Raw genomic sequence first — 7,950 nt, 5'->3', positions numbered from 1 at the left:
ATTTGCCAACTGCCCTCTCTTGATGGGGATGTTAGCATATTTTCATAACTTACACACACTAAATTCTGGAAATGATTTTCAGAGTAAGTCTTAGAATACTAAAATGTTACTATGCAGGGTCAATTCTGAAAGAAGTTGGTGTGATGGTTAATATGGGTGTCAACTTGACTGCATCTGGATTCAACTAAAACACAAACTACTGAAGCATTCCTATGAGGATTTTTCTTGACCAGATTATTTGAAGAAAGAAGACCCATCCTAAACGTGGTAATACCTTATGGTCCCAGCCCAGATTAAAGACATGGAAGAAGAAACCTGTCTTTTTCCTGAAAGCCCTTCATCTTGCTGGCAAGTTCAACTTCATCCATCTTGTTGCTGAGGAATTCCTTCACTGATAGTAGAGCAACTTCTTCAGGTTTTCAGTGCAGACTGAAAAACAGCTCTTCAGGAATCATTCAGGCCACTAGGGCCAGATTGGGACTGCTGAGACATCCAGCCTGGGGACTGAACAAACGACCTGGCTCTGACACTCCAGTGTGAGACATCCATTGTTGGGCCACCTGGATTGCATCCTGTAAACCAATGAAACAGATTCCCTTTAAATAAACTTTTTCTACAAGTTCTGTTCCCTTAGAGACCCCTGACTAACAGTTGGTCAAGAAGATAATACTATTTTCATCATTTCTCTTTACTATAACAAAGTGAAAGCGCTCCGGAAATATAAACATTCAAGCTGACACATTGATGCTAGGTTGTTCTAAATCAAGAGTCAACCATATTGTAACTGTGTGGTCACGACACAGGTGTGTGGGTTGACGTGGATCCGTGGAATGAAGATTCAGAGGCATCTTAAGAATGAATCTAGCCTTTTCTGGCTGAAGGGGGGGGGGGGGTCCAGCCTTGAAGGACTGAAGCACTATCCCTTTGCCTAGGGCAGTTTTATTTCTCTCCAACACAGTTTAGTCAGTCATGCTCAAAAGAACCTGGAAGGGGCTCCCAACAATACAATGCCAAGTGCAAATTCCTCGATTTGTCAGGTACCATGGTTTTCCAGGTTTCCTGAATCAAATTTTGCCTAGGCCTTTGTATCCTTGGGAAACTCCAAGACAAGATTCACATGGAGGGCAACAAGGGAAACAAAAGGTGTCTGCTAAACAAAAGACTGATTAGGGCTAGGTGCTACTCTCTGGAGCCAGGCCAAGTGCCCCTTTTATTTAAAAAAAAATCAACTATCTTGTAGGTTATGCAGCCTTACAACAAATATAGCCTTTTTCCCCATCTATTTGTCTTACAATCTTATGCAAGTACACCAAAAACATTTTAAAGCCAATAAAGTTACTATTGCTAAAACAAGGGCAACACCTACTAGAATAAGAAATCTGTTAAAGTGATTCGTAGGACTGAATGAGGCTATAGTATCTGTTAGATTCTCCATAATATCCATTCATATTGTATCAGGTAACTTTTTGGTAAAAGTTTCTTTGATTTCTTTCTGTCCAAAAACCATTTTAGAAGAATTAGGGTGACCCAACAAATGCATTCTAACCTTTTTCCAATCATACTTGATTTCATTAAATCTTAAGGGTGTGATACAATAACAAGAAACATTCCAATAACATTTTAATTTTATCTGCTCCTTCAAAATCGCTAACTGATCACCTAACAATACAACAACTTGCCTTAGTTTGGCTAATTCATTTACTATTTCACTATCAATTTTATTTTGTTCAGTCCAAAGTTCTTCTGAATGTCTATACTGGTCTCTAATGAATTTAGCGGTTTGGATTTCTTTACGAAGTACCACTCCAGCTGTTGCTGCCGTAGCTGTCAATGCAATGATTCCCATAATAACTGTAACCACCGGTCCAGCCATACAACGTGTTCTTTTTAATATTCTTTCAGCGAGCTTCTGTACCAGGATCACCACAGGAGAGTCTTCCCATGGCCTCGACAACTTCACTAGTATCCAGATTACTGGCCTTGCTGTAAGAATATATAAACTTTCAAAGGTTACATTTAAAAACATAATAGAATTAACACAGGTATGAAGGGTACACTGTTCACAAGTGTTGTTGTAATTATTTGGGTGCCATTGTACTGTCCCCTTTAATAGCAAGTAAGGTAATGGTACACATGCCATAATAGGATGGCTTTGATTTTGTCTAAAAGACAAGAGTATACTTATCATCTTTAATGTTTAATTTTCCTTTCCATGCCTTAAGAGGGTGGAAGGCACTTGCCAGTTTCCACAAGTTAGTCTGAATTGAATTGTCAAATTGAAGGAGAGGACTTGCCATTCCAACTCCATGCCACTGAGTAGGTTCATTAATAGAAGCACTGATTTCCATAGTTCCATTTATATTATACCATTTTCATCTTAATTCTGAGTGAGAATATTTTCCAGAGGGGAGCCATAAGGGCTCTAATCAATGTCATCTCCATTGGAGATATTAATTAGCACTTGGGTTTCTCACTCTTATACTGTTACCAATGTACCCAGTCAGATTCCTTGTGGTAACCCTCATCTCATAGAACGGTAGATTTATGGAACTAGTAGCATTAATCTCTTGTCCTTTAAAACCAGATGCATGAAGCATATAAAACCTATTATGATAATTTTGGGTTATATTGACTATACTTGAGAGGTAATTTTTAGGCATTGAATTCCATTTCCCAATCAAATAGGAATTCCTTGTACTCCAACAGTGTAATTGTCAATCACTTTACCCTCCTCCATGGGCTGAGCAGGACCTCTGCTGTCATAAGGATCAGGTAGCCAAGAAGATTCATTAACTACTGTAGGAAAATTTCTATCTCCCCAACTTACTACTGTGTTAATTGGAGGATTGGGAATATAAGCCCAATAATTATGATCCATCCCTTTTACCTGCACCATTACTAGGGAAAGCATGGCAAGAAAAAAGTTTGTAGCATTCAGAGGCTTATGAATCATGTGAAGTATCATCTCTCCTTTGTCACACAAACTCTTACACTGTCCCCAGGTTGGAAGGATTAGTTGTTGCAAAGGTCTCCTGTGGAAACATAAGCATAACCTCAGCCCTAACTTAACACTTTCCCTGGGCTATTTAGATGTTAAAATATTTATAATGCATGGCTGACTCAATTCAGCAACTTTTTCCATAACTCAATTTTGTTTCTGTTTCATTAGCGTTTAAAATTTTTTTAAATTAGTAGGACATTATTCGGTCTATCTCTGGGGGGTCCTCATATCCCCCTTCTGTTTAACAAGTATCTCTTTATAAGGTCTAATCTATCCATATAAGCATTTTGCAATTTACGTTCTACCAAAGCTAATTGTTTTTCAGCCTCAGCTGTAAACTGTCTTGAACTGTTTAAATCTGAGTCACCTTGCAAAATTTGAAACAAATTAGTTAATTTTTGAGTAGACAATTCAATTGTAGGCTGCAACCAGTTAATACCATCCAATAATTTTTGAAAATCATTAAGAGTATATAGTCGATCTCTCTTAATCCATATATTTTGCAGCTGAATTTTCAGTTTATTTAATTTATAGCCTAAATAGCTAACAGAATCTCCCTCTTTGTATTTTTTAGGAGAAATTTGTAATCCGCAACAGGGTAAATTTTTTTTGTACTACATTAAACATTTTTTATAAGGTATATTTATCTGAAACAGCCCATAAAATATCATTCATATAATGATAAATAATAGACTGAAGAAATTGTTTATGTGTCATATTTAGGGGCTGATTTACAAAATATTGACATAAAGTTGGGCTACTGGCAGTGGCCCCTACTCTAAATTTGGATAGCCAATTTCTATTCTACATTGTCTTTGTACAACCTGTATAGTCTGTAACCTATCCTTTTAATTTTCCAATGCTCTTTTCTATTAAACATTAATTTAAACATCCCAATTTAATCATCAATTTACAAGCTGTTTCTGAAATTGTAGGAATATTAATTTGAGCTCACCATTGTTGTAACAAATCCCTGTCCCATAAATTTATGGCTGTATCAGCCATATATATGTAATCTACTCTATACTCTCTTTTACTTGAGATAAGGTTCAAATTCCTACAAATTGAGTGGAGACTTCTTGTAGAGGCCAGTTGGGATCTCAGGATTCCTATGAAATCAAACATATATCCAGCATCAGAATACAATAATACTTTAATCTCAATCCCATTTAATTTTATTTTTAATTTAGACTGTTTATCATTGATAAGTTTGTCAAAACACCTTTTTTTCCTGTACTTTCAAAGCCTCCAGTTCTACATGTAGGCACTATTTTGCCTTTAAAAGAAGGAAGCAATAATAATTGAGCAATTTTACTACCAGTTTCTTTTCCATGGTCCTTTTTACGTATGTCATCTATAAACGCATTAAATACAATTTCTATAGGATTTTAAGAGGTAACATAACTTTAGGTAATACTCTGGATTATATTTATAAAAATCTTTTAAAAAAGGATCCTTTTTTTTTTTTTTTAGATCCCAAGTAATACATTAATGTAAATTGCCAATTATTAACAATGTGGATCAAACAATTTATCTGTATTTTTTTTTTACTGGAAAAATAATTTTGTAACCTCTATATCAGTAAGAGATTATTTTGTATGGGTTTTTATCTTAGCAACAACATTATTTAATAAGCTAACAACCCAATCCATTTCAGGTGTTATATTTCTTTAGAATTAAACTAAGAATTTCTAGAAAGCAACTTAAAGGGCAGAGCCAAATTTTCAGTAATGATCAACAGACAAGAGCATACCCAATATATAGTTCAAAATCATGAATCCTATTTCTTTAGTTTATCTACCATGAAAATCAAACATTCATCCAAACATTATTAGACAATCAAAAAGAGAACATCCTTTATACATTGAATGATTAATATCTCTGGAAATTTAGACAGCATTGACTCAGCATTCCATGTCTTGACTGTAACCCTTCTTTACCAGAAGTTGGGTGTAGCATGAATCTTAAAGGTACTTATTAATAAAATCAAACCTGAGGCCAGTTATTGGGGTGAATGCCGGAAGATCAGAGAAGCAGAACAAGCCACAGCTACCTCACCTCGCCAGTTCCTTAGCTGATCCTGTTTCCTCAGAATGGAAGCCTCTGAATTCTTATCCAAATGAATCTCAGCTGAACTGTTGTTCAAAAGCCTAAAAGCTTACCAGCCAAAAGCTTCTAGTTTCTGGTCTTCAAGCCTTATATGCCTTTCTGCTTTCTGCCATCACTCCCTGGGATTAAGGGCTCACTTCCTGGGATTAAAGGCTCTTGTTACCATGCCTGGCTATTTCCGTTGTGGCTTTGAACTCACAGAGATCCAGATGGATCTCTGCCTTCATAATGCTAGGATTAAAGGTGTGAGTGCCACCATTTTCTGGCCTCTGTATCTAGTGGCTGTTCTGTTCTCTGACCCCAGATAAGTTTATTAGGGTGCACAATATTTTGGGGAACACAATATCACCACAGTTGGGCCTTTTAAAACTTCCTCTTTCTTCCATGAAGGGACTACTACTGAGTTATTCCCACCATAAGGGAAAAACAGAAAACATTTCTCACGAAGGGATCTTTAATATTGAGTTATTCCTGCTCTGAGGAAAAAATAAAAAACATTTAAACCAAAATTAAGCAAACAGACAACAAAATTGTAAGCTCTGGGCTGCTGTCAGCTAGCAACAGTGAGCCCACCTGTTGATTCTTTATAATTCAGATACTGACACTCTGTGCTTGCAGGCAGAAAGAGTTTTAGCTATCTTGAAATTTTTATATTGGAAAGAGCCTTTTCTTCCTCTATTACTAATGGGAAGAGGCTTTTTTCTTTTTCTTTTTTCTTTTTTTTTCTTTTATGGGGCCTTATAATCTTTAGGTCTAGTTTTAATATTTTTCCCCTTTTTACCGGGAAAATCCTTTTTTTCTTGATAAAAATTTCTTCTTTTTCTATCAGGAAATTTTCTTTTATTTCCTTTCCTTCCCTCTTCTCTATTGGGAAAGGTCTTTTTCCTTGATTTATTTCCTGTATCAGGAGCCATTGTATTTTTTTTTGTTTTGTTTTTTGTTTTTTGTTTTTCGAGACAGGGTTTCTCTGTGTAGATTTGCACCTTTCCTAGAACTCGCTTTGGAGACCAGGCTGGCCTCGAACTCGCAGAGATCCGCCTGCCTCTGCCTCCCGAGTGCTGGGATTAAAGGCATGCGCCACCACCGCCCGGCTAGCCATTGTATTTCTATCTTTAAAAATTGTGCAGTTACCGCTTTTTATTTTGACAAGGATTTAGCAACTGTACATTTTGTTGCTCCTGAGATGGGGAGTTTAAATTCCCCTTAACCGTGCTGATCCTGGAGTCCTCTTACCCTGAGAGCGCTCCCTCCAGTTCCTAAGATGACCTGCTCCTCTGTCCTTCTTCAGTAGATCCTTTTCCTTCTTCAAGCCATGTTGGGTGCCAAACGTAACTGTGTGGTCATGACATGACACGGGTATGTGGGATCACGGATCCGTGGAATGAAGATTCAGAGGCATCTTAAGAATGAATCTAGAGTTCCTGCGAGTTCCTTCCTGCTGTGAGCATTGGGCCTCTGGCCTCTGACTCCTGGCCTCTTCCCTTGTGCCATGGCCCCGAAAAGAGCAATCTATGCTCCTGCCTCAGTCCAAAAAACCCAAATCGGCTCCTGCCTGGAAGCTGGAGGACAAGTCGGCCTCTCCCGGCCTGCAGAAGGGAGGAAAAGAACAGCAAGAAGCAATTGAACACATTGACGAAGTACAAAATGAAATAGACAGACTTCGTGAACAAGTCAGTGAGGAAATTTTTAAAGTAGAACAAAAATATAACAAACTCTGCCAACCACTTTTTCAGAAGAGGTCAGAATTGATCGCCCAAATCCCAGATTTTTGGGTAACCGCATTTGTCAACCATCCACAAGTGTCTGCACTGCTTGGGGAGGAAGATGAAGAGGCTCTGCATTACTTGACCAGAGTTGAAGTGACAGAATTTGAAGACATTAAATCAGGTTACAGAATAGATTTTTATTTTGATGAAAATCCTTACTTTGAAAATAAAGTTCTCTCCAAAGAATTTCATCTGAATGAGAGTGGCGACCCATCGTCAAAGTCCTCTGAAATCAAATGGAAATCTGGAAAGGATTTGACAAAACGCTCAAGTCAAACGAAGAGTAAGGCCAGCAGGAAGAGGCAGCATGAAGAACCAGAGAGCTTCTTCACCTGGTTCACTGACCATTCTGGTGCAGGTGCAGACGAGTCAGGAGAGGTCATCAGAGACGATATTTGACCAAACCCCTTGCAGTCCTATTTGGTTCCTGATATAGATGATGAAGGAGAGGCAGAGGATGATGATGATGACGATGAAGAAGAAGAGGAAGGCTTAGAAGATATTGATGAGGAAGGGGATGAAGATGAAGGTGAAGAAGATGAAGATGATGAAGGGGAGGAAGGAGAGGAAGATGAAGGTGAGGATGACTATCACGGAAGACTGATGGATTCCAACCCTCTTTTTTATTTTCTTTTTCTTTCTTAATTTTCTCGAGTCCCTGGTGTAAGGATTATGTCCTTAATTACGTCACTAGCCTGCTACAGCGTCCCAGCTCTCTTCTTTTCCGCACTCTCTCCTTCCATACTCCCCCCTCCATGCAGTCTCTCTCTCTCTCTCTCTCTCTCTCTCTCTCTCTCTCTCTCTCTCTCTCTCTCTCTCTCTCTCTCTCTCTCTCTCTCCCTCTCTCTCCCAATAAAGCTCTAGAAAGGTAACCGTGGCTCATGACTCTTCTTGTCACCAATACATCCAGCACTCTCCTCCAGCACTCTCCTCTGTCAGCATGGCCGCCCGTGGGCGCCAGCCAGCCGCTTAACCAACACCTGGGAGCAAGTTGCAGTCATTTCCCTCCCCCCTCCAAGCCCTCCTGTGCTCAGTAGCCCTGGTTTTGAGGTCTCTTCTCAACACCATGGTTCT

General features: G+C 38.6%; 1 pseudogene; it reads left to right on the top strand.

The window, feature by feature from the left end:
• The first annotated feature begins 4,958 nt into the window (after nucleotides 1-4,958).
• Nucleotides 4,959-7,521, top strand: LOC131904819 (protein SET-like; annotated as a pseudogene).
• Nucleotides 7,522-7,950: the final 429 nt, after the last annotated feature.

This window comes from Peromyscus eremicus, chromosome 2, assembly GCF_949786415.1.
Source record: "Peromyscus eremicus chromosome 2, PerEre_H2_v1, whole genome shotgun sequence".
NCBI lineage: Eukaryota > Metazoa > Chordata > Mammalia > Rodentia > Cricetidae > Peromyscus > Peromyscus eremicus.
This window is presented reverse-complemented; position numbering and strand designations above follow the sequence as displayed.